Consider the following 22,328-nt stretch of genomic DNA (forward strand, 5'->3'; position numbering starts at 1 on the left):
GGTGGGCCGACTCCTCAAAGCGGAAGTTTAGTTTCTTGGCAACCAGAAGGAAGTCATAGTAATTTATCACGTTTCTAGACTGTTCCTCGAGGCCGCGTAAAAACAACCCGCGGACTGCCACAACTCGTCTATCCTATCTAGTTTAAAATGTACGGTTGGGTCGCTTATCCATACCAAAGCTCGTCCTTGGCTCATGCACAGTTATATCGTAATAATTATAATGGCATGCAGGCAGTCACTCTGCTTCTTCCTGCCCGCCATGTGTATCTCATCGCAAAAGACTACATCAGCTCCATCCATTATTTATATAAGATGGAAGAAGAGAGCAGTTTGCAAGCTGAAAGTACACCCACGCTTGATAATGCCCCCTTCCTGGTCCTCTACCACTACCGCCAGCGCCCCATGACACCAAGCCACGCCACCTCGTCCCCTCAAACGCCAACTCCCACGCACTCCATCATCCTCACCCGCAAGATGGCCGCCCAAATCGAAGGTCGCAACAATCCCCTACCCACCAATGTGCCCGTAGATAGGGAAGGCAGGATTAAGAAGACCAGCAGAGACAGTTTTTCTCATCGGGAGAGTTGGAGCTGGCATTCCCATGGAGGACAAAGAAGATGGTGACATCCTCTACAACGTGGGATCGCTCACGATTTCCCAGAGTTACTCGAAGCTGGAGAAGACTCTGTTTGGACTGGCCCCCCAGTAGTAAGAGGAAATGGACCCTGAGATGGGTATGTTATAGTGATGCTGCAAGAGTAAATAAAATAAACCCATCTTTCTGTCCCTGAAAGCATGGCTTCATGGGCATTGATTACCTGTCGATGCTGTCCGTGATCCAAACTCCAGGGGATTATAATGTGATAGTAATTGTAATGCTGTAGCAAGTGGATGACCAGCAACGCTGGGGACAAAACAAGAAGCTCTTCCTCATTCTCCTTATCTACTTCACCATCAACGTCTCTATCAAGTGGCTCGACAACGATACATACGCACAAGCTAACGCTTTCAGGAAAATTAACCAGCAAACTCCAATCACCATTGACGACTTACTACAACTCATCGACTACTAAGAGACCTATTAAGGCACTTGGACCACCTCAAACGAAGTGAGGGCGATTATTTGAGGGCCAGTAGGGGGTTTTCGAAATGAGACTGATCAGACTCATTTAAACCCGAAACAGCTCATATTTCTAACTATATCTGCGTGTCTTCGATGGAATTTACGCCGATGATGGAGCCTATAGCTTCAGTTTCGATGCCCAAGCGGCAATTTGAAACTGAAGTCATAAATACACTGCAGCAAGTACTTTTCCTTAAGGAAACATCGTCACTGGACGGAAGATATAGCCAGGATCACATACTCATGACTGTCTAATCAGGACCAGCAAACGCTACATAACTCAATTTTTCAGTTTTTGTCCGAGAAGACAGGAAATTGGGAATCAGGATATCCTTAGACACCTAAAGGCAGTCTTAGACTTATCTCTCTCGAAAGATGAGGATAGAGCTCGTCAGAGCAGTCATCTTAGCAGCTGTAATGTTTATTGCTTCCTTCGGAACCTTTAGTGGGCTTTTTACAGTCTACGCGATGCGAATGAGGGGGAGCAAGCCGGTATTCCTCGCCACGGTCTGCCTAGCAAGTATGTGGGATACAGTGGTCTGCATGGCTCTTCTGTGCTTGCCTTCTCGAGTCAGGTATTTATCGATCAATATAGCTAAATTTGATGCTGTTCATCGTGCCAGCGTTTTTGATGTGTTGGTGTTTACTAATCTGGAGCCAAAGTAATGATTCTCATCTACTAGGCCGCTTCGGCGCAGTTCAACGCAGTCCGCAGCCATGCTCTGCAGGTTCAACTTGATTCACTACGGCTCTCTCTTCATGGTATACCCCCTTGTGCTACTTGCCAACTTTCGTCCCGCCTTCTTCCTGCTCGCCACCTGCATCCTCTTCCCCCAGATCTACTTAAACGCATTGACCGGCACTCGCCCATAGCCCACCTCTCACTTCTACCGTCACTTCCTCCTCTACCGCTTCCTCCTGCTCGTAAACCGCTCCCCATCAAGTTTTACGTGAGATGCTTCCCTTACAACGTTTTCCGCTTTCGACCTGATTATCCGCTCGGCCTCTTCTGCCTCTGCTTCTCTCCCTTCAATATGCCCTCCTCTACTTGCAAAAATACTACGGGCCGAAAAAGGTAGTTCCAAGTTTTTTGCTGCCTCCTCGCTATGACTATACCTATGATGAAAGCTTCAATGTAGAGTAAAGCGCATTGGCATCTGAATGTGCAATCTGCTTGACTCCTCTGCACTCCGAACCCCCACAAGGAACAGCTCCAAACGATTTCGAGGGACGACTCATGCGAACTCCTTGCCAGCATCGCTACCACAGTTCTGTTTGACTGAATGGATGCGAATAAAGCAAAACTGTCCGAATGCCGTGCCCAGCTGCCTCCCTACGAGTGACAAAAAGGAGGTTTTTTGAATGATTAGTGACTAAATGTGTGAATAATTGTGGCAAAATCATATAAGCTTGAACTGGGAAGGCGCCAAACGGTCCGCAACCTGCCGGTAGGGTCCAAAGATTATAGTCCCTGGAGAAATTACTTCCATTTGCTCGTGTTGTGTTCGATGCGTGTATGTCCAACCAAATCGCAGCTGTTTGGGATTAGTCAAGATTTCCGCAAAGACGTGTTAATTTAAATTGGGGCTTTTGAGCTCTATTTGGGATTCTAAATGAGTGAATAATTACGTTTGGTATCAACCATAACTTTGCGTTCGCGTTGCTACTCTTCACTTTTGGCGAAGATGATCTCAACGCCCTTGAAGTCGCGGTAATTCTTCATAAAATGCTTAAATATATGCTCCCGATAGTATGTATATCTCAGCTCGGCATACCTCCTCAGGAACTTCAGCTCCTGCTCTGAGAGAGCTGCTCGGCCTCTTGGTCGTTCTTGATGAGATGGAAGCAAAATTGTTGGATCTATGTTGGGCATGCCGTACCTTTTTGAGTCTGGTCTTGAGTAGATCTTGAGCAGGTAGTCAATTTTCTCGATTTAGGAGCTGTAGATCATGTACTTGAAGTTCTTGGTGGAGATGTTGCTTTATTCGTCCTGGTAGTTCAAGAACTATTTAGTTTGTACGCTGATCCTGCACTAGCCGTGCAGCCTGTCGAAGAGCTCCCTCTCGTAGACCAGCAGTCCCGGACTGAGCTCTCCTGTTTGACCGCGTGGATGAAGTCCCCATCCTGTCGAAGTTATCGTCCTGCTCGGGTTCGCCCTCGTTCATCAATTCAATTATAATTTCCCGGATTTACGCCAACACAAACCCACCAAATCAAAACCATTCTCATTTTTTCACCCACCCCATAATATAATTATGCACAGGACCACCACTTAGCAGACTCCGCCCCAGTCAGGAACCGTCTCCATTAGAAACATTAGACAGAGATTGGAAGCCAGTCGCAGCCGCACCAAGACCCCCTTCGCCGCCCTAGCTCTACAACACTCAGATATACAGCATAGCTTCGAGACCAAGTTCAAGAACAAAGAGAAATTTGTGATCGAGCAGTACAACGATTGAGAGAAGGCGCGTCCATTGTGATGACTGGACCACTCGTTCCAACTTCAGAGTGCGCACCTAACTGCCTAAATTGAGGACGGAGCCTATAGAGCTAGCTATGCTTCGGGCAATAAAAGTCCCTCTATCTAATCAAAGCGCATCTAGCTCGCCAAGCTCCTCCACGAGAGAAACAAGAAAACCTACATGAAATCCAAAGAAGAACAGGCCGAAGAAGCCAAACTTTTCGGAACCGACCATAAGCAGTCCCTCAGGAACTCTCACATCAAAAAGGCACAAAAGAGATTGGCTCGATCAAGGGAAAGGAGGCTCAGCGAGGTAAGCATACATCGAAAGCGCTCAGCACTAGCTAATGTAAAATTGCAAGCTGACCCAGCTCAAGGAGGAGCTGAAATTAAAGTTTCAAGAAATCCGAGATCTTTATAATAGCCCCAAAAACAATAGGAGGAAAAGCGGTGCTGCACATATATGATCTCCCTTTCTTTTCTTATAACATTTAAATATGTAAGAAAGACTCAAAATTCAATCCCAGCTTGAGCACCTACGGGAATAGTGCGTCAGAGATTACCTATCCTCAAATTGGAATCGATAGCGAGCAAAGAAGTAGTCAACGACATCCTGACCGCCTTCCTCTAGGCAAACAATAAAGAATTTCTGGAAAGCGTCACTTAAAGCATCTGAAGCAAAGGAAAGTAACAAAAGACTCAAGGAAAAAATCGAAGATATGAAGAAAGAGCAAGAAAATATACTAAATTAGAAAGGGAAAAGGTAAAATAACAGTGTAACAGCAGTATTATATGGAGATGAATAGCCTGAGAGAAGAGGTAAAATTGATTAAAATGAACTTATAAGCCGAAGGACAAGCTTATTCTAACAAGATCGAAACGCTTAAAAACTAACTAGAGACATCAGAGCACAGTAACTAGTAACTGAGAAGCATCGTGAACGCCAAAGACGAAGAAATTGCATAGATGGCCTAGAGAGTAACTGACATGTCGGAGAACATTGAAAATATCACCAGAAAACTTGCAGAGGATGAATAAATTATCCACAAACTTAAAATCGAAGTCATGGAAAGCAAAAGAAATCACGCTAATGAAATGACCGAACTCAAAGATATGCATTCAAGAAAGGAAAGCGAACTATTGGCACAGCTTAAAGGCAGCAACTAGGATTAGAAAAACAGGCTAAAGTCGACTTATAAGGAAACCTTTCGGAATGCAGTCTAAGCTAAAGAGGACATAGGAATAGTTAAATATTTGCAAAAGTTAAACAAGCAGAAAGGCTAGCTAGAGCCAAAGGCTATAGATAGTCAACATTAATTGTCTCTTCAAGTTCAAATGCTTCGTTAAGCCTTATCTAAAGCTGAGCAATCTTTCTAAAAGAAATCAAACTAGCTCTAATCAGCACGAATTTAGCTCTATGCCTCCAAACAATAGAGTTCGTCTTTGCTTAATCGAGCTTAAAATGCATAAAGGAACATGAAGAATCACTTCTTCAGCATTCCCATGACACTCAAAAACTGAAATAATCTATCTAAAAGCTTCAAGGGTAAATTCATATGCTTTCCCAATCAAACTCAGCAAATCAATAGAAGAGATAAAAGAATAAACTATAGTTTTCAGATTTGATCCGCAAGCATACTGAATAAACCTCATTCTTGAACAAACAGATATCTATCCTTTAATCATAGAAAAGGCATCTAGCGTAAAAGCTACAGGCTGAAATATAAGCCAACCAAAGCAATCAAGAAGAATAAAAAGCTTGATATAGTATAATTCTCTCCAGCAGGAGGAACTTCATAAATGTTAAAACGAAATCAAAAGGATTGAAGAAGAATGCAGAGCTGAAATTAGCACATACCAAGAAGCATTCCAGCTCAATATAGTCGGACTGTAAGAAGAATTGGCATCATCAAAAAGGGAATCTTAGGACCTTCGAGCTCAAATAAGAGAAATGACAAAAGAGCTGCAAATTTAACAAGAAAAGCAAGGACTGTACCATCTGTATTTGTAATAGATAGCCATTCTCAAGAAATAGCTATCAAGTAGGTCGCATTCACATAAAAGATAGAAAATCCTCCACTTATTTCAATACATATGGTAAAAGACTAATCATCTTTCCATCTAAAACCGGCGTCTCAAGTAGATGATAGGAAAATAGCTTTATGTTTTCCAGTAAGGCCTTAATCAAACAGTCCAGCTAATCATCAGATAAGTTAGATAGACATCAATCAAATGTCTTTACTGCCAGCATTAAAGCTAGTATTTGAAAAAAGTGAAATCGCCCAGCAAATAAGTAAACCTGATGGATAAAACCCTCCCAAAAGCCAATATCGAGAAGCAAAACATGGGATCCATCAAGAGGAATCTAAAATCAATCAACTAGAAGTACCAAATGCTTCAAAAGCAAAACCAATCCTTTGCCAACCGCATTGACTCTTACATCAATCGTAACTGATTACTATTACTTTCTCGCAATATTCTATTGCATTTATGATGACGATTGGACTTGTTGGGTGGTATGGGGAGATTAAGTGGCTGAAATATGTTTTATAGTTAATTTTAAATATAATGTCAGTTCGCATCAGCGAAATCGAATCAGGACCACCTAGGCCCAGCAAATCGCAGAACACACCACCGCCAGAGACTACTTCCTCACCCAACAGGAGAAACTTATCGACGATTGGGCTGACAAGGCAAGCAAGCTCTTCCAGTAGGACTCTCTTCATGCAGGTTTACCGGATAAGTGCTCAAGAGCGAGTATGAGAAGAAGTCTGAAGAACTGGTCGATAAGTACTCCCACGAGTACGAGGATCTTTACAACCAGAGTAGGAAAGAGTTCGAAGCCTACTGTATCCTGAATCGAAAGGTAACTTCTTGGTAAGGTAGGTGCAGAAAAAGGGCGACGAGATTGAGAATTTCGCAGCCTTCTTCAACTCTAAGAACCATAAGAAGACCTTCTTCAACGCTTGGAAAACTACGCTGACAAGAACAAATACCTGAGGAAGATGGAGGAGCGGTCGGAGAAGTATAAAAACACCCGCACTCTTCGCACCTGCATGAAGGAGTGGCTGTCCATCACCATGAAGAGCAACCGCAACAAAATTAAAAATGACGTCCTCCAGAAAACTTAAGTGGAGATCTCCAAGATCCAGGCCGACTATGAGAAACTCATCAAGAGCTTGGAGGAAGCACTCGAGAAGAAACTTATTGAGTTGAAGAAGGAAGAAGAGGAGCATAAACTTCTTCATGACAAATACTAAGCCATGTACACGAGAGCCAAAATGGAGAACGCTTGATTATATCGTTTCCATTCATCATTTCAATCAATATGCATGAGTCTAAGTAACAAGATGGCTGATCATGGTATGGTGCGAATGAATAACTGTTTGAAGATATTCTTTTTGTTGAATTTGAGAACTTAGTTGATTTTTTAGATGTCGACATTCAGGTTGGCCTCCTCATCTGATATCTCTTTGTCTTCTTCATCTTCTTCTAGGTATTTTAGACTGGCAAAGATCATCTCAAAGCCTATCTTCTCCTTATTACTCTTCACTAATTTACAACATATTTACCATATTAGACGTTTCTGAGGGATTTGGAACTCTTGGGCTGCAGATCAACGATTACAAGCCAGAACAGTCAACTAAGTAGATCAATCATTACCCATGTTAAGGTAGGCTAGCTTTGATGAGTTTATGGGAGCTAGAGAGGTAATTTATTTGCACCCTTCAATGATTAGAGATTCTATTTTTAAGCATTTTTATAGTGGAGCCAGAGATGCAACAGAAGTGTAAGCTATTTTAATGTAACTTTACCTATATTGATATCAATCAGTTGGGTGTGATCATCTAATCCTTTATATCTTTCAAATTGCTATTGCCTTTTAAGTTCAGATACTAAAGCCTCCGAAGTTAAAAAGCTCATTGATGTTCTGTAAGTCGCAATTCATTGATTATAAGCTTCTGAGATGGATGCACTCCTCGAGACCTTTCAGAGAATTCAAGGCGCGATTATTGCTTATGTTCAGATCAGTCAAATGGACAAATTTAGAGACAATTTAAATGTTGGACAGATTGCAACCAAAAGCTTTCACATGATGGATGCTTCTCACGGTTCTTTCGCTCTTTGCAGGATCTTATATAAGCGATAGGGCCGATTCTACTTTTTCTAATGAATTTGGGACTGAATTGAGGTCAAGCAAGCTTTTTTGGTTGTTTAAGACGCATTGAATGTTCCTAAATTGACTAGTTTAGGCAATCTAATTAGGATTCAGCATCGGCCCCACTTTAATATCTTTCTTGCAGCAGTTTTATCATTGCATGTAAGATACAAAACTCCATTCTCAATTCTCTTACTTACCTTTTAAAAACTGAAGAAATAGAAATGCTAAAACTATTTCTTAAACGTTTCGATTCTTTTCTTCTTCTCAAAATATAGTGGAACCTTTGCTACAATCTTCTTTGTGCCTTTCTAGTCAGCAGTCATCAAGATGTAACTATTCGTCACCGACTCATATGCGGCACTATAAAGCGCCATTTTGGGAAGCCTATTCGTCCTTTTAGGTAGAAGCCTTGCAAAGGAAGTTATAGCCTTTTGCATTCTTCCTAACTACTAGCCTACATTTCCTTTATATCTTTTTCCATATCCCAATATTCCAAATGCTTATGAAAGAAATTTCTGGCTGTTCGTCTTTGAAGCTGTGCTGCATTAGATAAGCAAAAGCTTCATCTCCACAGTTTTATATCATGTCTTAGAATCGGCATTTATTACAGATTAGCTTTAGATCTCCAGGAACCCTGTAGTAAAAGTTAGGATTGCTAACCGTAGATAGCATGAAGCAGTTACAGCAAATGAAAGGAAGCTATAAGGATCTTGCCACGCCCATTTATTTCTTAAATTTCAGTCTTTAGATTAGGCCGTCCAATATTTGCTTCTTTTTCTCCCTCATCCATTGGTGAGTCAATAGTTCAGGCCCATATTGATTCATTCTCTTGAAGTGATGGATGAGGGGGTCATACTGTGTGACGATGTTGGCCATTTATGAGATGGGTCCAGCTTAGATCTTATGATTTCATAGAGAAAATGGTTGAAACCAGTGTAATCCTTCTCTACCTTGTTGTGGAGGCCCTTGATGGAGAGTTGAATCTAGCATTATACTTTGTCCATGAAATAGACGTTGATAAGCACATCACTGTCTTTTTGATCCAAACGATTCTTTATCCTCACTATCTTCATTATTTAGGGGTGTTGCAGTCTATTTCTTCGAGAACTGACAATACCTTTAGAAACTATTGCTAGTTGCAGGAGTATTTGCTTCTCATCAAATCTCCGATCTTAAGAGTCACCAAATTGACTGAAGAAAGCATTTTTTCTCTGCTTAGTTGCTGATATCGGCTGCAGCTGCTCTCGGAAGAAGTAGAAGAGTGTGAATCAGCTTGTTCACATACTTGAACATGTACTGGCTGGCAATCTCATTGATCTTCGCTGCAAAAATGCCTACTTTTGTATCGTGCTTTGCATATTTGCCGATATTATTCTCCTCTGAGAAGATCATCTGGAGGCCATGTTTTCCTTATTCAAAAATTACATATATGATTTAATGTTCTTTTACTCCTCTTGGGCAGTAAAGTAAAGCTTTTCCTTGAGTTAGTTGTCAAGATTGATGAATTTCCCATTTTTCGACTTAAACTTATGAGACCTCTTGGAAATGGCCTACTATGCATTCTGTATTTGTCCTCAATTCTTATGCCCATTTCGTGAGTATCCTAAGGATGGATGAATCGTGAACTTTGAAGCTCCCTCCTTCTACTTCTTGATCAGTGTAAAGAGGCGTTCCGCTTGGTATTTTTTGTCCAATCAAGTAGTCTTTACTGCTTAGTTACTTGCTTGTGGTGCTCTTCTTCTATACTCTTTCACTGAAGCTGATTGCCTCTCTAAGTTCAGTTATGTTGGTTGAGTTCAAAGCAGATTTTCGCCCTTTGGAATCGTCTTCATCCTAACAATCTAGCCAATATCCGATACAGTTGTGCTGGCAGATTGTCCTCCAGAGTTCTCAAATATATATTCCATGATCTAAGTAAACACTTAGAAGTTTGTCTCCTCGTTTTAATTGTCAGGATGAAATGCATCGGAAGAAAAGGCTATTAGTTTGTTAAGAACTTTTAACACTTCCTAAGAGTAGTCTCCTGATTTTTTGTAGGTTATCTTATGCCGCTTTTATGCAGGAAATCGTATTAATCGTTTTCACGATTATCGATCCTCCTAATTTTGGATTTGATTCTTCTGCTGGCGCCTTTACTGCTTGTTTGGGGATATTTCATTATGACATTCTGAATGATCTTCTGGGTTTCTGAATTCACGTATTTCATGATTTGGTAGCGGCAAGCAAGCGGAGCTGAGTTTAAACTCTCAAGCATTTCCTTTACATTCAGGAGGATGTTCTTTGCTGCGTAATTTTTAGCTTCCTTTTCAGTTAGGCAGCCCTTTTTGAGATGGTTAAAGCTAATCGAGGTGGTGATTTCTATCACGTCTATCAGCCAGTCCCTGATTTCATCCAAAAGAGGATCATTTCTCCAGAACACTTCTAAGCTACATATTTTGGAAATATTAACTGTTGAGTGGAATTCGAATCCTTTAGTCTCTAACATCCAGCTACAAAGGCCTACCGCTTTGAAAAGAATTTATTCTATCCCTGCAGACGCTTTGGCAATACTACTTGGGTAATTGAATATGGTGGCCAAAATTTTCACTAATCCCGAAATATCGCAGCATCTACAATTTCTACTCATCAAGATGGCACCCCTTTGGCTTCTACTACTATATCTTGATGCCTGCTTCGTTGGAGGTGGATTCTTTTATTTCACTTCTCTGAGGGCTTTGAGCTTATGGCGAAGATTGCAGGTCTAAAAACGGTAGGAAAGATGCGCTTTTTCTTTACTACTTGCTTAGGACATCTCACAGAGTTGTTGTGGGTAAGAGACGGTTTGGCTACCTTGGCTTTGATCTTCTGGCCGCTTTTCTAGTTTTAAATCATTCCAATGCAATAATTACGTTGAGCAGAAATTAAATTTATAAATTGAATTTAAACTCTGCCCAAATCCAATAGGATTGTCTATATTTTTGGGCTATTCGATGAGCCATCTTATGCCATATGCTTGTATGATATGATATATATTGAGAGTGCGAGTGATGGTAACCTTTTACGAGATGATTCCCTAGATAATACCCCTCTTCTTCGTGGTATTTGCTATAGTGATTGCACGCTGCTTCACTGAGCCTCTCGCTGACGCATCTGAAGTTATCGACAAATCATAATTCAAATCACTGCAGCAGGGCCTCTATAATAAAAACAATACGATGCAATATGAGGACTAAAATTGATATCCATACTCTTTGAAACTTCTTCCTAACCTTATCGATCCACATTTTTCAATCCTATCCCACGAGTGCAACATCATCAGAAGTATTACAATCACATATTGTTAAAGGCTCTACGGTCGGATTCGGGAGTAGGCTGGTTCTTCCGCTTTTACTCAAAGTACAGTTCCAGTTTTCGAATTTAGCTTTATTTTTTACGACGCATTCTATGTGGTGAAGATTGTACGCGAGAAGAATGCATAGTCCGATTATGATGGCAACCAAGAAGAAGAGCATAGTGCTCCAAATGGTATCGGCCATGGGAGCACTCACTGCCAGCTGCATTTCCTCGATCATGAATATTTTCTCGTATGTGCAATAGTTTTCGTAAAGATTGCGGTCCTCACTGGTGCAGGCTGTCAGGTTTGCAGTCAACTTCACCGTCCTTGCTTATTCTATAAGTACTTTAGATTGGACTCCTGTGATATCTTACAGACTAACTCTGCCTTTTGGGATAGCTTCACTGCTCCGTATTCAATGGTGCTCTTGGTGATCCAACGAATTCCCCATTTTAAAGTACAGTGAGCCTAACAATCGATGTGAGTGTCATGAGTCCATTCAGTTCTTCATCGATAAGCTTGGGATGTATTCCGTAGGGAAACATGCCCATGCTTTCGCTGCCAACCACCAGCAGGACATCGTCGATGATGTGGATCTAGTTGACCCGCATGGAGAATTTGAAGTACCTGATGAACTTCCAAGTGTTGGCGATGGGATTGTAGAATATTTCAGCGACGACGTTGTGGTAGTTGTGGAGGAAGAGAATCATAAGGGTTTGCTGCTCTCGCTTGCGGGATATGGCCAAATCGAAATGAATGTTTTTCTCCTCATTTCAGAGTGATGCTTGTTGGTAATAGACTCGATGTTGATATTATCGTATTCTTTAAAGATTATGAACGTTTTGTCGGCTGAAGGGAACTCCGATGGTTCAAAGTGGAAGACAGAAATCTAAGGCCTATTCATGGCTAGAAGATAAAGCATTTCCGTTGTCTTATCGAACTCCATATCAGCATAGAAGACATCCTTAGCAGCAACAAAGGTTTGAACGAGTGCCAGTTTCTTGCTTTTGTCTATTTTATAGATCAAAAGTCGAGACTGTCTTGAGAATATCACCAGGTATCCCTTGTAGATGAATGCCGCCTGCACATCGACTAGCTTTCCCTACAAATCCCCCTCGACCAATCTAAATATTTGCTTGCTTACATTTCAACGCCCAAAGTCTCCGTCTGGAAGACCAAGTATTTGGTGGGGGTGAGATAGTATACATACTCTTGGTCCTCACTGGCAGTCAGCACGATATTGGCAAGCTGCTTGTTGGACCCCACGATGCTTGTCTTAGGCGCGAGTCGCTTCAGCAAAAAATGCTCATCGAGAGAGTAAGTCAGCAGGTTGTGGTTTGGTCCACGAGAAGATCTTCTACTTTTTGGTGAGGGGCAGCATGTCCGTGATTTCATCCTCGCCGATCAGGAGGGACTCGTGGCAAGCGGATTGTAGAGCAGAGACTCGAACTAGAAGCGGCATTAGTTGCTGTTTTAGGGGATCGTTTGGATGGAATGCGTGATCGTTCGTGTTGTGATGGGGAGAGAGAATTTCTAGTTTTCGGCAAGAGTGATTTTCTCAGTCTCGTCCTTGAAAATCTACGAGAAGGGCTCTTCCAGAGGAACTTGTTTGGATGCATAGAGGGCAGCAATGATGCTGTAGAGCATAATGATGAGTATGGCATATCGCTTTGCCTGCATTTTTAAATTATCTAATTATAAAGCTAAATACTCAGACAATCATAGATTTGTCGAATGCTAAGGTTCAATAAATGTTGATTACTGCTTTTTGTATGCAAATATGGTTATGAATGGGTTTGATAAAGCTAAGATCGATCATGACTGGCGGTATGGCTTCATTTCGGTAAGGATCAAGGTCATATGGTCGGTAATATCCAACAAATCTGAGGTTATCTTTTTGCAGACCACCTGATTGTTTTCCTTTTCAGTAAAGAAGCTCAATTACAACTTCTTCACAACCTCTGAAATTGCATTAATCTGCATCAAGGTTTAAGTCTTTATCATATCTACATATGACTTTTATCATTATTCTTTAGTCGTTTGATTTGCGAAGCTTTTATACTTTGTCGTTACATGATTTGATTTCTGTCATGAGGTCGGTTTTGATTGATTAAATCATTTTGTTTGGACGGTTATTGATTCAGCTGATTGCGTTCTTTGATTTTACATTCGCTCATTGCATAATCTCTTTAAAGATTAATCAATAAGCGATCGTAGCTTGGTTATTTAAGCTGAAGCTTGTTAGGATGTTTTCTCCTGTTTGGATATAGATTTGTTGATTTCAGCTATCTTCGATTATGTGTGACGATGAACTGCACTGATTTTCTCTTATAGATTGCTATTGGTTTTCTATATTTGATCAAAGAGAGCTTCTTTAGGAGTTATTGAGATTTTTTATTCTAATCATCAAGTAACTACAATTGTTCATTAACTAATGCTCCAGTTTTTCCATCTAGCCCACCATCTTTTGAATGCTGTTGTACTTTTACTGCAGTTTTCTTATTTAAATTGGCTTATTAATTGGATCTTAATCTCATTCCTTCAAAATCTTTAATTTTACTCTCTATTTCAAGCTTCATCTTATCGATCATTTCTATGTGAGAAGCCCTTGATTTAATCACTTATCCTAAGATTTCCATCTTCTGCTTGTACCCATTTTCGCTCATCTTTCTATTTATGTCTTAAAATTTAGCCTTTGTTTATTCCTACTTTTTTCTTATTTATGCTTATCTCTTAGGATTTATTTCAGCTTTCTCGTCTCTTGCTTTAATTCTGCCCTCAAATTATACTTTAGCCTTATTGATTTCTTCAAAGCAAGCACTCCTGTCCTTTTATATTTCTACCAAAATTTCCTTTTTTATAGAATTTATTGCCGATTCCATTTTGGAAGTCATTTTGAAGGATTCTTCTTCTGTTATTCTATCGGTCTTCCTTGTAATTTAGCTGTCAACATAAGCTTTTAGAGTTGTTGTGAAATCAATTAATTTTTTCTAAATTTCAATTGACTTTGACTTATCCTGTTCCTGCTTGGCTTTGAGACTAAGCTAATTCTTAAGGTTAAAATCAAGCAACAACCGATCATTGTAAGCTTTTAGTTTACCTTAAAACTACGTCTTTAATGACTCAACCGACTGGCTCACTTTTTTAATCTCATCTATGTTGTATTCACTCTTCTTCTCGCAAATTCTGGCGAATTATATCTGCTATCATTAAACCCTTTTAGAGTCTATATCTGGTACTCACTGGGCTAAGTCCTTCTTTATTATTTTTATTTAAACTTTCTTTAAAATAGCCTCTTTCCTTGCGAGTTTATCAAAGCCTTTACTTATTGCTCCAGCTTGGCCTGCCTTCTTTCAATTTGCTCATATTTGGCGTTTTGTGATCTCAGTTCTTCCTTATGGAAGGAAAGATCAGTAAGAATGGTTTGCTTGAATAGGCTACTTTCCTGAGGAACTGGATAACTGTGGCGTGGAGTTAAGTTCCTTTCGTGTGAAATACCCTCATTTTTCTACTTTTACATCAATGTACATTTGGCTGGAGAAAGCCTTATTACTTAAAATTTCCAATCCGATCATTCAGTTGCCCCACGCTCTTCTCAAGTTTCAAATACGTCAACTTGAAATTCTAATTTTCGATCCTTTGTGACTCGGCAAGATTACTCAGTCTCACCTCCAGCTGGGCTACTTTTTGCGCGGGGTCAAAATCCAAGCATTTTGAAGAGCACAAATTGTAATTTTTGGGTAGCTACACCGTCGAATTAGAAGTCTTTTTATTTTCCTTGAGATTCCTCATGCGAAATTACATCTTCTATAAAAAATAGAATAATATCAACACACCAAGAATAATCAAGAATAAGATGAGATGATCATGCGAGCTTCATTTGAACCTTCTTCACACTCAACCCCTTTATGTTGATCGACATTACGGTGAATGCAATCGTGAGGATAAATGTGCACCCGCAATAGATGAACATCATCACATACGGACTCGTCATTTGGCTTGTCACGAAGGAAAAAGCTATAATTGAACAACCAGCCAAGATCCAGTTTACCACTGAAGCTACTGTTATTCCCTTGCTTGGCATCATGAAACCAATATATGCCCATACGCTTGATCCCAAAGTGGCTCCAAAAGTAAACATAAACGCCATTATCGAGATACAGCTCAGCAGGAGAATGTAATCCTGTGCACGACTGTTATTGGCATAAGTCGTCTCATAAAGGCAAAACAAGATGGCAATAACAGCATCAAGAAAGGCCAAGGTAAAACCGCCAATTATTGTCATTTTTCTCCATTAAAAGTACTTCAGCATAGGAACTGAGACAAAAGTGCCGATGAGTTGAGCAATAGTAATGACTATAGGCGTGTAAAGACCGATATAGGTTTGCTGGAAGGTATAGGCCATAACGTGCCCAGCTTGAGTTACAAATGATGCTATTCCCGTTAAAACTTGCATAACTGATAAAACGATGCCAATTGTGTAGCCCTTCTTTGTCCACTGAACTGTATTTTCGTTCATATCTTATTATCTAGTTAAAATTTCCTTTTATCTTTCCGCCAATATCTGGTCAACGAAGCTATCCGTGTAGAACATTGACAGCACTTCCCTAGCTGATTACTTCCTATTTTTCAATATGAGAGAACTGACTGATTCAGGAATGTATCCGATGGCAATCATAAGAGCTGTATGAGACTCGGAACGATTGGGATTCCAAGCTGCACTCGCCAAAAGGTCTCATATTGCCATTCCTGCAAAACAGTATTACTAGTTATAGCGAAAGCGTCAGTAAATATAACACCTACCGTAAAGGATACAAGTACACCCAAAACAACCGATATTTGGGGATATACAGAGAATTTAGAACCATATTATTTGGGCGTCAGCTCCGAAATATACGTCGGAATCAGTGTCATGAAGTTGCCAACCAGTACTCCCTGGAATATTCTAAATATGTATAGCGTGTAGACGTCTCCTGTCTGGATCACTCCGGTGACGACTAAATTCAATAAATTTAGAGCAATTAAATAAGTCCTAATTTATCCGCTTTTTACCTCCTCGTCAGCATCTCCATGAGATATGAAGCTGTCACCACTCCGATGGCTGCGCCGAAGGGAACTAGACCAAAGCAGGGTCCTACTCCGGACTAGGTACCCATGAATGAGCCGAACTGTGGCGCTAGGACTTGCTGGGGACTCAATGGGGACATTTCAGTGAAGACATACCCGAAGTAAAATGTGGTAAGGCACAAAGCAACCACTCTTCCTTCGATGGTATGCAATTCTTTCAAGCGTGGATGCGTCTTTTCGTTGATTTAGATGTCGATATCGATGTCAAGCTCGGTCAGCATCCTGCTTTTTTTTGAATTCGTGTACATGTAAAAGTAAAACCTAATAATATAAAGATATGTGTAATTTATTGAATTTATTTATTAGATGGAGAAAAATGGATGGAGATCATAGCTTTTTTGATGATTTATTAAATTTCTTTATCTTGAATGATTTTTGGAAATCTTGACACTTTTAAAGAATCCAATCAATGCTCTTCCGGTCATTTGTAGTTCTATTTTGGTCGATTTGTGGACGTATATTCGGCTTAGGTTCCTATATCTCCATTTCTGAATCGTAGTTTTGATTTTCTATCATTTTTTTGACAATTTCTCTGAGGGCATGCTTATCGCTTTGGATCTGGCTCCTGATTTGTTCTGGACTCTCTTAGCTATTGCATCCAAACAAATCGTTCAATCTAATGGTCTACTATTCATGCTTTTTCATGACGAACTTGTCAAACTTATCTTTGAATTATTGATCAGTGATCCATTTTTTATTTGGAGAAAATGCAGTCCTGGTAGCTGCATCTATTTTCGATTCCTCCCTTACCATTTTGTCGTCATTTGTATTGTAAAACTTGGATGAAGTTTGCGAATATTTTCTGATATTCCTATGTTTTAATTCTTCATCCATGCTGATTCGCTATTTTTCATTGTGCTGACTTCATTTTCGTGATAAGTTCCTTGGTGGTCTGATTATTGATCAATTTCTTGGCGAGATATAGTTAAAGATCACTGATGACCTCGACATTCTTGTTCTTTTTCTGGTGTTTTTTCCCTCCAGATTTTGCGATCTTTTCAATCTATCTAATCTTGGGGAGTAAGTTGTCGGCGTTGAGGCAGAAGGGTGAATATGAGTCCGGATTGGCTACTTTAAGAAGTCGATTGCGTTAGCTGAAGAGAGAAGTAGAGCGGTTACCTAAAAATTTCCGCTTGAATTGATGATCGAAGGGTCCGCAGAGGCTTCTTTCCGATAGCGATTTCACTATTTTTTATTCGTCCATTTAAGTTTATTTATAATCATCAAAATCAATCTAAAACAAACACAGGTAATTTCCTTGAAATCCTCCCAAACGGGCAAAATGCCCAAAACCCCCTTATTTGCTTCATTCAAAAGATTAATCAAAAAAGTTGAAAATGGTCGCAAATTGGGTTTTGCGCACACAATTTATTGTGATTTTCTAACATTATGATCTAATATTTTTATTTGCAATATCTTCAACATGAGCGGTCGTGGTCAAGGAGACGGCATAGAGCTCAAGGAAGCAAATGGAAAGTACGAACCCAGTGCTGAGTTCGATAGACCCAGAACCAGTACTGCCATTGCCAGATAGTTCCAATATCTCAAGCAAAAAATTAACAATGATACCATCATTGAAAAGGAGAGGAAAATATCCAGGATGTCCAGAGGATTGAATCCCGATGCCCCCAAGCCCTACCAGCCTCCCAAACGTAACATATCCTTTATGCAGCTGCCCCCGCCAATTAAAAAGAAGCAGAGTTTAGGAAAAAGACGAAAAGGCCGGAGAGATCCAGAAAATGGATGAACACAGAATCCCATTGGAGGAACTGTGCTACAGATTTGGAATCAACCTGGAAGCAGGACTCACCACTGAGGCCGCAGTGAAGAGGAATCTCGAAGAGGGCGACAACAAATTGCCAGAAAAGGAGAGGACCCCAGCTTGGATTAGGTTCCTGAAGGAGCTGACAAACTGGTTCGCCATTATGCTCTGGATCGGCTCCATCCTCTGCATCATCACCTACATCATCCAACCATACGGCAACTTGCCCAATCTGGTCCTAGGATTTGTGCTTATCGCTGTCATCCTCATCACCGGTATCATCACCTTCCTCCAGGCCGCCCAGTCCGAGGCCCTCATGGAGGGATTCAAGAACATGTTGCCCTCCGTCTGCAAGGTCCTCAGAGATGGCAAAATCACCCAACTTCCTGCTGAAAAACTTGTCAGAGGAGACATTGTCGAGGTCATCAGCGGAGAAAAGATCCCCGCAGACTTGAGAATCATCAAATCAACCGAAATGAAAGTCGATAACTCTGCCCTCACCGGTGAGGTTGAGCCACTCTTGAGATCTCCTGAATGCACACATCCTGATGAGCCTTTCGAGACCAAGAACATCGCCTTCTTCGGAACTCTCTGCAGAGAAGGCCGTGGCCGAGGAATCGTCATCCAAATCGGAGGAAAAACAGTAATGGGTCAAATTGCTGATTTGGCTGCCACTGGTGGAAACCAAAAATCCCCTCTCAGAGTCGAATTGGATAGATTCGTGCTCATCATTACGGTCATTGCCATCACTCTGGGTGTTGTGTTCTTCTTGCTCGCCCTCTTGGTCGTCCATTACAGCGCCCTGCAGTGCCTCATCTTCGGTATCGGCATTCTCGTGGCTAACGTCCCCGAAGGCCTCTTGGCTTGCATCACCATCTCCCTTGCCATTACTGCCAAAAAACTCTCAGAAAAGCAAGTGTTGGTCAAGAACTTAGAAGCCGTGGAGACTTTGGATCAACTTCATGCATCTGCTCAGACAAGACCGGTACCCTAACTCAAAACAAGATGACAGTGGAGAACCTTTGGATTGATGGACAAGTGGTTAGAGCCCACAGCAAAGAAGTCAAAGGAGCTGATTTCGAGTATGAATACGATGTCAACGACCCCTCCTTAAGGTCTTGCACCACACTGCCATGATTTGCAGTGAAGCCAAGTTCGACATCAGTGAAGAACAGAGAAGGCAGCCAGGATTCAAGTACATGAATGCTTCTGTCATCGGTGATGCTTCAGAAACCGCCCTCGTTAAGTTCTACCAGCCAATTGAAGAAATCACTAAAACTCGTGCCCTCTATCCCCTCGGCAAGTGCAAAGACGGATCAGAATCAAAGATGCCCTTCAACTCCACCAACAAGTACGCTCTCTCCATTGTCAAGAGCGAAGGCCAAGATCACCACTACGTTGCCTACATCAAGGGCGCCCCGAGAAGATTTGGAAATACTGCTCACGCATCCTCTATGAGGGAAAATACAAGCAAATCGATGCCGAGGAGAAGAAGAGATTCGAAGCCGTCAACTTGAAGTTCGGAAAGAACGGAGAGAGAGTGCTTGGTTTCGCCATGCTTCCTTGAACAAGGAAATCTACCACGCCAACTACGGCTTTGTGACTTCCACCCCTGACAACTTCAACTTCCCATGGAAAACTTCATCTTCGTCGGACTGATCTCACTTATGGATCCCCCAAGGAATCCGTGCCTTTCGCCATCAAGAAGTGCCAGTCAGCCGGTATCAAGGTCATCATGGTCACCGGTGATCAGCCACCCACAGCTGCAGCCATCGCCAAGCAAATCGGTATCATCACCATGAAGACCAACGAGGATCTTAAGGAAGAAGGCTTCGATGCTGCTGAAGCTTTAGAGCGTGCAAAAGCAATCGTTATTCACGGTGATATGATCGTGAAGGCCTACGAAGACGGTGAAGAGGAAGGAGACCGCACACTCGATCGCTGGTGCCAGAAGAAGCAGATTGTCTTCGCCAGAACCACCCCAGCTCAAAAACTCCTGATTGTGAAAGCCAACCAACGTCTTGGAGCCATTGTGGGAGTCACTGGAGACGGAGTCAACGACAGTCCCGCCATCAAACAAGGAGATATCGGTATTTCCATGGGTATTTCCGGATCTGATGTAACTAAGGACGCTGCTGATATGATTCTGCTCAACGACGACTTCGGTTCTATCGTCGACGGTGTGGAAGAGGGCAGAAAGATCTTCGATAACCTCAAGAAGACCATCGTGTATCTTCTCACTTCCAACATGACCGAAATCTGGCCATTCATTGCTCTGGTCATCATCCAAATCCCCCTGCCCCTCTCCAACATTTTCATGTTGATCATTGCGTCGGTACCGACATCTATCCCGCCCTTTCCCTCGCCTACGAAGAAGCAGAAGTCGACATCATGACTCGTAGACCCCGTAAGCCTGATGAGCATCTCGTGTCTGCCAAACTACTGGGACACGCCTACGGAAACATGGGATAAATTGCTACTTGTGGAGGTCTCTTCACCTACAACCTCATCATGACTTGCTACGGATTCCCCTTCTCCATCTATTTCTAACTGTTGAGCCAGCCTGCCTACATCAACACAGTCCCCAACCAAGGAATCCAATTCAATAACTATCTCGGAAACCCAGCAAACAACTTCGTCTTAAACAAACCCTACCTTGGCTATACTGATGCTGCGGGAAATCCCACCTACTACGATCCAGGAGTCTGCAATCCTGCGCGCCTGCAAGCCAACCAAAACTTCCCCAACTGGCTTGCCACTGTCAACAACAATGTCGATCTCAGAGCAGTCTACGTCACCTGCTGCACCTCCAATCAGGCCTCTCTGCAGTATTGTCCTATGTTCACCTGGCCGGCCCTCTCTGCCACCGTCACCACTGTTCCCCCATCTCTGGCAACTACGTCGCCTTCACTACTGAAACCATCTACTACGCCCAGTCAGGATACTTCGTCACCATCGTCATGATCCAGTGGTCTAACGTCTTCGCCTGCAAGTCCAGAAAGGTAGCTTATTTCTTATTTAGATGACGCTCATCTACTCCGGTCCCAACAAGCACATGTTCGGCGGTGTCCTCCTCGAAACATGTCTTTTCATCTTCCTCCTCTACACTCCAGGAGTGAACAACGTCTTCGGAGGAAGACCTTTGCCTTTCTTCCTGTTGGGTATCCCCGGACTCGGTTTTTCGATGTTGCTTTTGCTATGGGAAGAGACCAGAAAGCGACTCATGAATTGGGACTACCACGGAGACGGAACTCCTAACTGGTTCCAGCGCAGCTTATTATGGTGATTATTATCTCTTATCGCATCATCCCATTGTTCATATTGATAGGGTGGAAGATAGAAATGGCAAAAATGAGCGTTGAAGATATCAATGGTTTTGGTATTTGTAGGTGTTGACGTTGGTGATGATCCAGCCGATGATGCAGAGGACTGTGTATGCGGTAGTTGTTTGGGAGAGTTCGCTATAGTTTGAGGCATTTATGTTGTATTTGACCGCGTATGTATGGCTCACGTTGTAAATCACGTAGCTTATCGTGTAGACTATATCGTAGCTGAACTACAGATCATCTCCACCGTGCAGAGAACCAAAGATTTATAGGCGATGTCGATTTCCGAAGATAATCCTCTAAGCTTTATGAAGTCATCTGAATACAAGAATACCTACATCGTTGGTTTGCGATCAGAAAAGAGTAAATGCTGCCAAAACTGCTGAGAATAGAGACTATCCGGATGGCTTGGTCCTCCACTCGCACCAAATCGCTGGAAACTGATCCCGACAGGTTGAGAGTTATGGTGTAAAGTAGGGCCATTCCTGCAAAAATGCCTTGGAAAAAGGTGGTGCCTTTGTTCATCTTCTCCTGCAGGCTCAGGAAAAGCAGTTTCATTTAAGTTTCGAAAGAATTCGTTGTGAAGGTGGGTTCAGAAGACTTTTATTTGGAGGACTCGAGCATGTAATTTTCGGAGATCTGCGTGAACTCTCCAGTTCTGATATCTATTTAGGTGGGGGGCTACTTTCTATGTAATAGTTGGTGGGCGTTTTGATGTTTTAATTCTTGAGGACATCGATGGAGTCGTTGTTGGGCGCTCTTAAAAATTTATAATTTTCGTCCACCTTGTCCTCCTCGTTGTAGTTGACGATGAACTCCCCGTTGGTGATGTTCTTGGGCATGCAGGAGCAATAACTTATATGAAATGATTCTAATATATTAACGAAATATTTATTGAGGAACACCGCTCATCATCAAATAGAGTAATGGAGAGAGAGAGAAAGGGGTTGGGGTTGGGGTTGGGGTTGGGGTTGGGGTTGGGGTTGGGGTTGGGGTTGGGGTTGGGGTTGGGGTTGGGGTTGGGGTTGGGGTTGGGGTTGGGGTTGGGGTTGGG

The 22,328-nt window shown here is 41.9% G+C and overlaps 1 pseudogene; it reads left to right on the forward strand.

Moving 5' to 3' along the window:
• Positions 1-1,498: 1,498 nt before the first annotated feature.
• On the forward strand, positions 1,499-20,460 carry LOC116245262 (uncharacterized; annotated as a pseudogene).
• Positions 20,461-22,328: the final 1,868 nt, after the last annotated feature.

The sequence above is a fragment of the Nymphaea colorata genome, unplaced genomic scaffold, assembly GCF_008831285.2.
Source record: "Nymphaea colorata isolate Beijing-Zhang1983 unplaced genomic scaffold, ASM883128v2 scaffold0602, whole genome shotgun sequence".
Taxonomy (NCBI): domain Eukaryota; kingdom Viridiplantae; phylum Streptophyta; class Magnoliopsida; order Nymphaeales; family Nymphaeaceae; genus Nymphaea; species Nymphaea colorata.